General features: G+C 44.7%; 1 non-coding gene across 1 annotated transcript; it reads right to left on the bottom strand.

The window, feature by feature from the left end:
* Positions 1-10,637: 10,637 nt before the first annotated feature.
* On the bottom strand, positions 10,638-10,744 carry LOC138382052 (U6 spliceosomal RNA). Its single transcript, XR_011233229.1, has one exon. It is a non-coding gene; the product is annotated as a U6 spliceosomal RNA (small nuclear RNA).
* Positions 10,745-11,449: the final 705 nt, after the last annotated feature.

Here is an 11,449-nt window from a genome sequence, read left to right as displayed (position 1 = left end):
TTGGTAGTCTTATCTAGAGCTTCGTTGTCCAATTCAGTAGCCACTAGCCACATGAGGCTATTTAAATTAAAATCAATTAAATTAAAGAAAATTTTGAGTGCTCGGTAGTGACATGTAGCTATTGCTACCATATGAGACAGTACAAATTATAGAGCATGACATCATTGCAAAGACTTCTCTTTGACATTTAGAGGTCTAGAGGCTTGATCAAATTTAAATTTGATTTTTGGCGGGGAGACTGCTTCGTAGGTGGTGTTGTGAATGTCTGATGGGAGCACATGATATCTGGTTGTCTGTCTTTCGTATTAGCGGCCTTTGATGCTAGCTCCCTTAGTTTACTAGGAAAAAATAAATCTTTGAATTAAGTGACCCCAAAGTTGGCTCCTCTGGCATTCCTTCTCTCCATCTCTCCAGTCCTACAAATCAGATATCTCAGTCATCCTTGATACCTCCCTTGTCTTTATCGTGTATCCTGTTGATTTTCCCTCTTAAATACCTCTGGAATCAGGCCCATTGTCTCCATCTTTGGCGCTAACACCTGAGTCAAAGTCACCCTCCTTTCTGAGAAACTGAAAATGCGGCCTGCTCCTAATGCATTCTCTGCACTGAACCAGCCGTGAACCTCTTCAAACACAACCCTCTCTGCTTAAAGCACCTCAATGTTGCCACTGCTCCTAGATAGGGAGCAGGCTCCTTCAAAGCCCTGCAGGGGCTCAGCCCTCTTCCTGCTTGTTAATACCTCCAGGGATCAAACTTTTTAACTGCTGTGTCGGCAGGGCTAAGGCTTCAGCTGCTGCATCACTGGGAGGCCCCTGGGGGCTCTGGGGAAGGAGCACTGAGGGGCGGAGGCAATGGCTACATTTATCGCGTGACATGGAAGAATTTCTGTATTTTAACAAGCGGTTCAGCTTTAACAGTGCATTTGGTGAATTTTCACCTGTGTATCCCCCACTCTTTATTTTGCCATACTGGCTTTTTCTTTCTTCTAGTTGCTGGAACTTTCCACACTCCCTTCAGTCAAAGATACTCTCTCCCTAACTGCTGCTGTTCATTCCTCAGGTCTCAGTAACAAAGACACATGTACCCGAATGTTTATAGCAGCACAATTCACAATAGCAAAGATGTGGAAACAACCCAAATGCCCATCAATACATGATTGGATTAGTAAGCTGTGGTATATGTATACCATGGAATATTACTCAGCTATAAGGAATGATGAAGATATGACATCTCTATGGTTCTCCTGGAGAGAGTTGGAACTCATTATATTAAGTGAAGTATCCCAAGAATGGAAAAACAAGCATCACATGTACTCACCAGAAAATTGGTTTCCCTGATCATCACCTAAATACAAATCTGGGAAGGACACCAATTGGACATCAGACTGAGGTGGCGGGTGGGGGAGGGGATGGGGGTATGCCTACACAATGAGTGCATTGCGCACCATTTGGGGAGTGGTAACACTTGAAGGTGCTGACTCGGGAAGGGGGGGTGGGGAAGGGAGGGATATATACCTCATGATGGGTGCAATGCGCACAACCTGGGGAACAGACACGCCTGGAGCTCTGACTTGGGGGGAAAGGCGGTACAGGAGCAACATATGAAACCTGCAATTCTGTATCACCCATAACAAGATAAAATAAAAAAAAGAAAAAGAAAAGAAAATAAACTAGAATGTAGGGAAAAAAAAAAAAAATTCTCTTCCTCAGGGAAGCCCTCCCTGGATACCTCCCAGACCATCAGTCTCCTTTTCATTCTCTCATGGAACCGCACTTTTTCCTTCTTGCTTTGTTTCTGGCTGTACATGTGTTTCTGGCTCAACATTGTATTCCCAGTGCTCAGAACATAGTATATAATAGTAGGTGTCCCCAAATCATTTGTTGCTGAAGAAGTAAAATGAGAATGGAGTTAATAGACTGAACTTTTAATAATATTTGACATCGTGTGTTCTGCTGAGTATTTCCTTCTTTTGCTTTATAACTTATGGCATTATTAATTTCCAAAAGATGGCTTACTTTTGCAGACACTATGTCTGCACTATGTCTGTGCCTCATTTGTCACCCGGCGGATCTGATTCAAACCCATCCTGCAGAGGCCATTTCGTTCATTCATAGGTCCTCAAACACCTGGAGCTCAATCGCACCTGGTGCCAGCTCAACCAAGGGGCGTGCAAATATTCCCAGCATGGCCTTCAGCGTGGACAAGAATTGCACCTACATGGTAAACAGTGATTGCAGAGGAAGGCACAGAATGCCTGGACCGGTAAATTAAATTGTGGAGCTAGTCAAGAATTTCATTTATTGAGCCCTAGTCTAGTTCCTGCTGTGCAGGAGTGAACAAGACAGAGCAGGCCTCTGCCCTCAGGAGCATATGTTCTGGAGGGGAAAGACATGCTCTCCTCAGGTAGACAAATGGCCAAAGAACAATCAGATCATGTTAAAATTTGAGAAGAAAACAGAGTGATTTGATGGAGAGTGGTGAGGGAGCTCCTGCAGAGGGTGGTCGGGGAAGGCTTCTCAGAGGAGGTGACATTTGAGCTGGGTTGTCAAGGATGAGGGGATGAGAAGGACTCAGCTACAGAAGAGCCTGGGGAGGAGAGCTCCAGGCAGAGGAAACAGCCAAGTGGAAGGGACCAGAGCTGGAAAAGAGCCTGCTGGCGACTCAGGGAAGACAACCTCAGTCTCAGTTCTTGTCTGTAAAATGATGACAAAGCCACCTACCACAGAGGTTGTGGCTATCATCCTCGATCTTATGGCTATTGTTCAGTTCAGGAGTAACTTTAACAGAGTGACGCTTTCAGTGGGTCCAGGAAACAAGATTCCTTAATTACATGCTGTGAATTTCAAGGCAGAATATGGTTTAGGCCCTGGAACTGAAAATGACAGGAGGTCCCCATATACACACACAAACACACACATATAAACACGTGTGCGCGCGCGCACACACACACACACACACATGCACACATACAGACGTGCACACACACATATGCACACAGAGCACCCACACTGAATTTCGGCTCTAGCTGTGGAATCTCACTTCCTGACTCTGCGGTGGAGAAAGAGAGTGTACAGATTTTGGCATTTCAGGCTCTCAAGTGTTCAGTGTCCTTTCCCCGCAGTCTGTGGGAGGAGCCGGCTGTCAGAAGCACAGAAGGAGGGGGGCGAGGCAGTGGGTGGGGACCAAGCCACTCAATTAGCATACTCCAAAGTTCCTATGCACCATTCCCCAGGGAGGTAGAAGAACCTTTGCAGCCCAAACTGGGTACTTAAAGGTAGCACGGATACCGAGCCAGGGCACAGGCAAGGAATTGAGTATGGGGTGAGAGAATCAACTGTGGGAGGGGAGAAACAGGTGTGAGGGAAAAAAGGCCAACAAGAAAAGCAAAGGCAAAAAAAAAAAAAAAAAAAAAAATGAAATACAGAGACAATTCAATCTCTTTTTATATCATGTCTTCTCTCTGAGGCCTCAGAATGTAGAGTACCTTCCTGTGTTATGGGGGTGCTAGAATAGTGGATAGAATGTCTTTAAAGTCTCCCTTATCTTAGTTCATGGTACTACCATCCTTCCAGCTGCTCAGATCAAAAAGGTGCAGTCATTGTCTCTCATGTTGTCTCACACCCCACATCCAATCCATCAGGAAATCCTCCTGGTTTGACCTCCAAAATCCATCCAGAACCTGACCAGACCACTTTTCCTGACCCCTCTGCTACCAGGCTGGTCTCAGCATCCATCGTGTCTCACCTGGGTTAGTGAAAGCATCTCCATGCAGGTCCCCTGTTTCTACTCTCATCTCTCTACAGCCTGGTTTCAACACATGGCCAGAGTGACCCTGTCAAAGGTACACCAGGAGGAGGTGGCTTGCAGAGCCACTTGCGAAATTTTGGGAAGGGCCCTAGCAACATCTGCACGTACTTGTATGTTTTTGTAAAATCTGCAAAAGTAAGGGCTTTTAAACTGCAATTCCTGATGTTTGATAGATCAGTAGGGTGACTATAGTAAACATTAATTGCACATTTCAAAATAGCTAGAAGAGAATAATTGGAATGTTCCTAGCATGAAGAAAAGACAAATATTTAAGGTGATGAATATCCCAATTACCCCAACTGGATTACATGAATGTATCAAATTATCACATGTACCCTGAAAATATGTACATCTATTATGTATCAATAAAAAATATTTAAAAAATTTTTTAAAACCCTTGGAATGCCCCCTCCCCCAAATAAACTGTAATTGGCTAAGACTGCTGTCTTTTTCCACGCTGATTTTCCTCCCTTGCACTTCCTCTCTTGATAGTGTTGGAGTGACCAGGAGAATTTTGGAAATCTGTTGAAGGGTAAGTTGAGTTGGGTTTGCATTTTCATTTGTTTGCTGGGTCATGTTTATGTTGTTCACAGTGACTTTCGTATATAGTAAATTTATCGTTAGCTGCCCTAGTGTTGGAATGGCTTCCGGAAAATCTCGTGCCACACATGCCCAACTGAGGTTGTATGGTGACATGAGTGTGTCTCAGGGTCCCAACCCCAGAATTGTCTGGATATTAGATGGTGTGTCAGTTTCCTATTGCTGCTATAACAAATGACCACAATATTGGTGGCTTAAAACAATGGAAAGGTATTCTTACAGTTCTGGAGGCCAGAAGTCCAAAATCAGTAATATTGGGCCAAAATCAAGGTGTTGGCAGGGCGCACTTCCTCTGGAGGTTCTAGGGGAGAATCCTTTCATCCCCTCTTCCAGCTTCCGGTGGCTGGGGACAGTCTTTGATCTGCAGCTACATCATTCCAACCTCTGCCTCTGTGATCGCGTTGCCTCCTTTGCTGGCTGTGTCTAGTCCACTGTCTCTCTTATAAGGACACTTATCATGGCATTCATGGCTCACTCAGATAATCCAAAAAATCTCCTCTTCTCAGGATCCTTAATTTAACAGTGTGGTCCCAGGAGATGCAAAGCGATGATTGCTTGGGCTTCTGGCAAAGACTATGTGCTTTTTCCCTGGAAAACAGTAAGAGTAAAGATTTATGCTCAAGAACTTGTTTGGCCATTTTTGGCTCAGTGTGTTGTGCCAGCTGAAGATGAAGCCGACACACAGAGAACAGCAAGGCCTGGAGGAGCAGAGAGACATGGAGCCAGAGTCCTCCTGACATGTTATGAGCGTCTGGATCACTCACAGCCTGAAGCCCCTCTTCCGCACCTCTGGTCTTTTCAGTTATGGAACCCAATAAATTCCTCTTTTTTTTTTAAGGCCGTTTGAACTTGAAGTTCTGTCACTGATACCAAGAAAAGTTCCCATTGATATTCTCTTTAAGCCTCAGTTTCTCATCTTAAGAAAGGGGCTAAAATATCCTATGAAGTTATGGTAAAATTTAAATGGGTTGGCTTATGTGCAGCATCTATGTGGTTCCTGGTGCATAGACATTGTCTTTGTGAATTATGACTATCAGTATTTAACAGTTTATTATGATAACAGAAAAACTAATAGAACTTAAAGCTGGGTATGTTCGTGTTACATTTATTAAAATAATAGGGTCTTAGAATCCAGTACTCCTACTCAATCCTGCAAGTCCACTGCAAGAATTCCTTTTAGCTTTTGCCTAGCCTGGGCTTGGCTACCTCCTAGGATGTCAAACTTACTACCAAAGAGGTGGATCCATTCCATTCTACTCTCAGGTTGATCTAAAACCTGTCTTCACAGTTCTTGGTTCCACTTGTTTGGGGGTAGGGGATGGGGAGCAAAATGAGCCCAATACTCTATTCTACATTATTCTTGATTCACCAGCAGATTCACCATTGGAAATCTTGTCTGTTTTCAGTGTCTATTGTCATGTCCCCCTGTCATCTCAGGGCTTGAGGATCATGCTGACTTTGGTAGGACCAGTGGGCAGGTGGGAAGCACACACACAAGTATCTATGGAGAAAATTACCTGTGCACACACACGTGTGTGTATTTAAGTGTGCTTATGTGCACCCATGTATGAAATTCAGGTCCTCCCTGGTTTTGTTCAATTTCAGGAACAGTTGGTTTGCATTCACACATACTGCAAATCTGTACCATGTACACATTCTAGGCACTGGAATTGCATCTAGAGGTGCTGTTCTATTTGTCCATTTTGGTGGCTTTCATGAGACTCTGAGTGCCATACGTTTCTGAGTTAGACCCATAGACAGAAAACTCCACTTGGAATATGCTGGCATGGATGGAGCAGAGGAAGTGAGCTCTGAGGAGGAACTATTTGTGTGTCTGTGCACGTGTTTGTATCAACAGTGAGTCTTGGGCTGCAGAATTCCCTGCCATGTCCATTGGGCCATATCTGAAGCTCATGACTTTAACGTCTCTTCAAAAAATCTCCTCCTTATTGGGGCTCTTAGACAGGCTTTGGGGTGGGCTTTATCTTCTCCACATTCCACATGGGGGTTGGGGGAGAGTATCCGAGTGGGATTACCAGAGAGAGCAAACCTCTGCAGGCCAGGGGAAGTTGGCTAGAGGAACCTAGGAGAAGTAGGAAGCAGACTAGGTGTTTTCTTTATGGGTAATCTTTTATTTAATCACTTACTCAATAATTGCCAAGTGCCTTGGAGGACTGGATCCTGGTCTCATCAGAAGCCCATCTTCTTTCTTGCCAGTTAAGTTCAACGTCTGTTAATCAAGCACCTTCTAGGTTTCAGGCACAGGGCTGGGAGCTGGAGATACAATGGGAAGCGAAATACACGTCTCTGCCCCAGCAGGGCCCAGTGTCTGATGGAGGAGGTGCACAAATGCATTATTCATGCACACAGGTGAAGTGACAGTTGGGGTGCTAGGGTGGGATGGGATATGGAAGATTCAGGGATATTCAGGAAGGTTTTCTGGAGGTGGCAATGTTGGTGCTGAGACTCAAAATATTCACAGGAGTTTATTAAGTGAAGAGTGTTTTAGGCAGAGAGAACTGCATGTGCAAAGGCCCATGACAACAGTGTGTAGCGGGCTGAAAGAGGTCTGGAGAGATGCAGAGAAAGCAGAATGAGATAATGCCCAGAGCAGGGGAAGGGGGTGTCAGACCACATGCCCCATAGGACAGCTTGGGGATTTTTCTTCACTGGAGGAGTGACAAATATGTAGAAATCAACACATGTAGAAATGACGATTACTTCAAGAAAGTAAGAGGACTTCTAGTCTGCCTTTATTGTATTTAATGTGTTTGTTGCATCTCCCCACACTAGATTGTTAGCTCTGTAAGAGCAGGGATGAAACTGTCCTGTTTGCTGCTGAATTGCCGTTGTCTAGAACAGAGCCTGACACCCTAACTGGTGCTTGATAAATATTCCTTGAGTGAATAATGAAGAGATTTACCCATAAATAACATATTATGAGGGTCCAGAGGGAGGAGAGATCATTCCAACTGATTTACTAGAGTTAGGACAGCTGCATAATTTTGGGGGCCCAGTACAAACTGAAGATTTGAGGCTGCTAATTTGAAATTGATTACGAATTTCAAGATGTGGCAGCAGAGCATTAAACCAAACATGAGGTCCATCTGAGTACAGGGGCCTGTGTGACTGCGTAGGTCACAGGCCCATGAAGCCACCCAGGTTAGAGTTAATCCTGGAAGGCTTCATAGGGGAAGAGGCATTTGCGCTGGATCAAATCTAGGACTTGGGAAGGATGTCCTCAGAGAAAGGAATAGAATGGCAAAGATAGGGAAGTAGACAAGATGTTCAGGGAGCATTGAATCCCAGGAAAATTGGGTGGATATTTTCTTCTACTCTTTAAAAAAAGGTCCATGTCTCACTCCTTCAAGCTCTATTTTTGGGTGGGTTTCATTAAAAACAGATAAGCTTGGGCTCTGGGGACATCAGAGGTAATTTTTCATTTTCACCAAGGTGTGATGGGACCTAAGTGCCATGCAGAAGCTCATCCCTAATTGTAATGGTTTCTTTTCCATTTCTCTGCTTTGCAACTAAACAAGAACTACCAACGAGGAAGGCGCTTGCTCAAACACAACCCCCTGGCACAGTGCCCACTCATGTTAGCAACTGTGCCGCCTGGCATCTGCCATGGTGAGGTCATAGTGTAGCATGTTGCCTTGTGTTTGCATGCCAGCAATGGTGTGGCAGACATGATACTGGGTGAGAGAAGACTGAGCAGGGGGCTGCTGGTGGCAGAGTGTGGTCTGGGGGCTCGTGTGAGGGGACTTGGTTAAGGAGGTGGCCCTGTCAGGGCAAGAAGCGTGAATACCACTCCGGGAGGCTTAACGAGCAAGAGTTACCTTGCACTCTATACTAGCTGCCTAGGGCTGCTGTAACCAATAGTCACAAACTGAGTGGCTTAAAACAACAGAAATTTATTCTTTTACAGTCCTAGAGGCCAGAAATCCCAGGTCAAGCTGTGGGCAGGGCCATGGTCCCTCTGAAGCCTCTAGGGGACCTTTCTTGTCTCTTTCAGCTCCTGGCAATGCTTGGCATTCCTCAGCTATAGCTGCCTCATTCTAGTTTCTGCCCCTGTTGTCATCTGGTGCTCTTCTCTCTGTGTCTGTGTCCAAATTCCCTTCTCTACTGAGGATACCAGTCATTGGATTTAGGGCCCATCCTTATCTAGTATGATCTCATCTTAACTTCATTATATCTGCAAAGACCCCATTTTCAAATAAGGTCACATTCACAGGTAACAGAACTTGAACATACCTTTATTTAATCCAGAACACACTCCAAGTCTCCTTTGCTTCAAAGATACTAAAAATCACTAGTAACGCCTCATAGAGTATTATAGTTTGCAAATTGATTCTGTATACCCGGTCCCTGGTTTCATTTGCTCCGCAGCTCTGTCAAGTAGATTGGGAGGAGATTTTATCTCCTTTTCGCGGTTGGGGAAATGGAGGAACACAACGTTTTAAGTGGCAGCAAAGGGCATACGTGATGCTGTTAATAACAGTTAGGGAAAAGACAGGAATTGAGTGGCAGGAGAGGGAAGATAGGTAAAAGGGAAAATAGGACTGAGGAAATGAGATTGGCCTCCAAGAAACGCTGCTCCTGAATCAATACTCACCACCACCCTTTGGGACCATGTTCCCATCTGCTTAACCCAACAGCAACAAGTCAATGTTTATTGAACATTAACCATGTAGTGGTTGCTGTGATAAGCCCTTTACCTGTATCTTTTTATTCAATCCTTGCATCAACCTGATATTGTGGATATTATCATTACAGGTTGCATATCCTTTACCTGAAATGCCTGGGACCAGAAGCATTTTGGAGTTTGGACTTTCTGGGATTCAGAATATTTACATTATACTTACTGGTTCAGCATCCCTAATTTGAAACGCCGAAATCCAAAATGCTCCAAAATTCAAAACTTTTGAACACTGACATGATGCTTAAAGGAAATGCTCATTGGAGCATTTTAGATATTCGGATTTGTGATGCTCAACTTGTATTCCCCACTTCCAGAGAGAGAAGTGAGTGAGACTCATGGAGAAGCCAGGATTCATGCCCAGGCAGGCTAAATTCAACACTCACACTCCATCTCTGCGCCGTTCTGTCTGCTGGCTGAGACAGGGCAAAGGCTTGTGTCCTGGCAGGACCTACCGTGTTGTATGGCAGGGTGCCGCTATGGAGGGGCTAAAGCTGGAATCGCGTTCAACAGGAGAGGGTACTGACTATTATGGAGGCATCTGTCAGATGGCTGGAAAAGTGGGTTATGAAAGAAAATGGAATATAAAGTTGTCGTAAGAGGTAAGTGACATGGTATAGATCAGGGGTTAACAACCTTTTCCTTTTAAGGGCCATATAGTCTCTGTCACAGCTACTCCATGTACAATGTGCAAACGAACGAGTATGGCTATGTTCCAATAACACTTTATTTATCAGCACTGAAATTTGAATTACATACAATTTTCATGTGTCATGAAATACTATTTTTCTTTTGATTTTCTCCCCAATGATTAAAAAATATAAAAACCATGCTTAGCTCAAGGCTGTTCAAAACCAGGTGGTAGGCTGGATTTGGTGGGCCGTACTTTGCAGACCCCTGGTGTAGACTCCAGCTGGTGCTTGTTTGCTGAGACACATGAGGACTTGGCCTCATGGGGAGGATGTAAGAGAATGTGGGCAGGCAGGAGGCTGAGTGAGCAGTGCAATTCCTAAAGAGTACATTTTATCCAGCAAACCCCCAAAAGGTCTAGCATTCAAGATTTCACCATAAACACAAAAAGGATGCGACATGGAGGTTCCACCTTAGGAATTCCGAGCCAGGTGTGCAGAAAAATGCTCCTTCCCAGAGCTTCTGCTGTCAGCAGCACCCAAACTCCCGTCACCTCCTGAGGTGTCCATCAGTGATGCATGCTGAAGGCAGGACGGGGCTGGGTCCCTGAGCAGGAGTGCAGGGCCTCTGCCCACTGTCAGTCCCCAGGAAGTTCCTGGAGAGATGGTGGAGGCTGTGGGGCTGCCAGTCTTGCCCTTCCAGGGCCTGGAAGGAGAATGTTGGCAACAGCAGCTGTTGAGAGGCCGGGAGAAGGGTCACCTGAGTGAAGTGTGGGCAGGTTACAGAGGACTGTGGGGTGGCATTGTGAGTTGGGGTGTGTGGAGGACCTCATTGCACTTGAGCAGGAAAAGTGGGGAAAGAGGCTATCCTCTTATTTTCCAGGTTTTTTTTTTTTTTTTTTTTTAATATGGAATGCTTCATGAATTTGCATGTCATCCTTGCGCAGGGACCATGCTAATCTTCTCTGTATCGTTCCCATTTTAGTACATGTGCTGCCTAAGCGAGCACGTATTTTCCAGATTGATTCACGGTAGTCTCTTTCAGTGGAGAGGGTATTGTGCTAGGCCGTTTGGGTAGAGGAGGATGAAAAAAGTAGCTTCTCCCCAAACTAAAAACAGCCCAAATGTCCATCCACTGGAAAATGGGTAAACAAAATGTGATATATCCTTTCTGTCATCCAAAAGACCACCAGGATGGCTAAATCGTAGAAAGGAGAGCTTTATTGGTGATATCAGTTTGCAAACTGGAAATCATAGTCTCTGGGAGGGATCTAAGGTGCTCTCTCTTCGAAAAGGGAAAGGACAGGTTGGGTTTTATGCCTCATAGGGTCTGTATTATATAATAGTCATACATATTCTGCAGGTTTGGGGAAAAATGTATACATATTGATGGAGGGGGTCAAGCACATGTGCAGTAAGTAAACATATGTAACATACATCCATATTCACTTTGGGGCAGGGTTTTAGCTTTAAAATGAGGTGGAATTTGGCTCTTTATGACAAAAAGTGAACTATAGGACATAAAGACAGTTTGTGTGCAGTCTCTATAAGATGGTCGAAATTGGCTTGTGGTCTGCAGTTGTTTATAAGGAAAGAATGTTTATCAGGCTAGTCCTCTGTCCAAGCAGAGTTGTAGTGGTCTGGGTTGTAAATCAGAGTTAGGAGGGGTCTGACAATGTTTCAATAGTTTCTCTTGTTAGGGAGTTTAGCAAGG

Source organism: Eulemur rufifrons, chromosome 3, assembly GCF_041146395.1.
Source record: "Eulemur rufifrons isolate Redbay chromosome 3, OSU_ERuf_1, whole genome shotgun sequence".
NCBI lineage: Eukaryota > Metazoa > Chordata > Mammalia > Primates > Lemuridae > Eulemur > Eulemur rufifrons.
The sequence above is the reverse complement of the archived record's forward strand: the minus strand, read 5'-3'. Positions and strand labels throughout refer to the sequence as shown.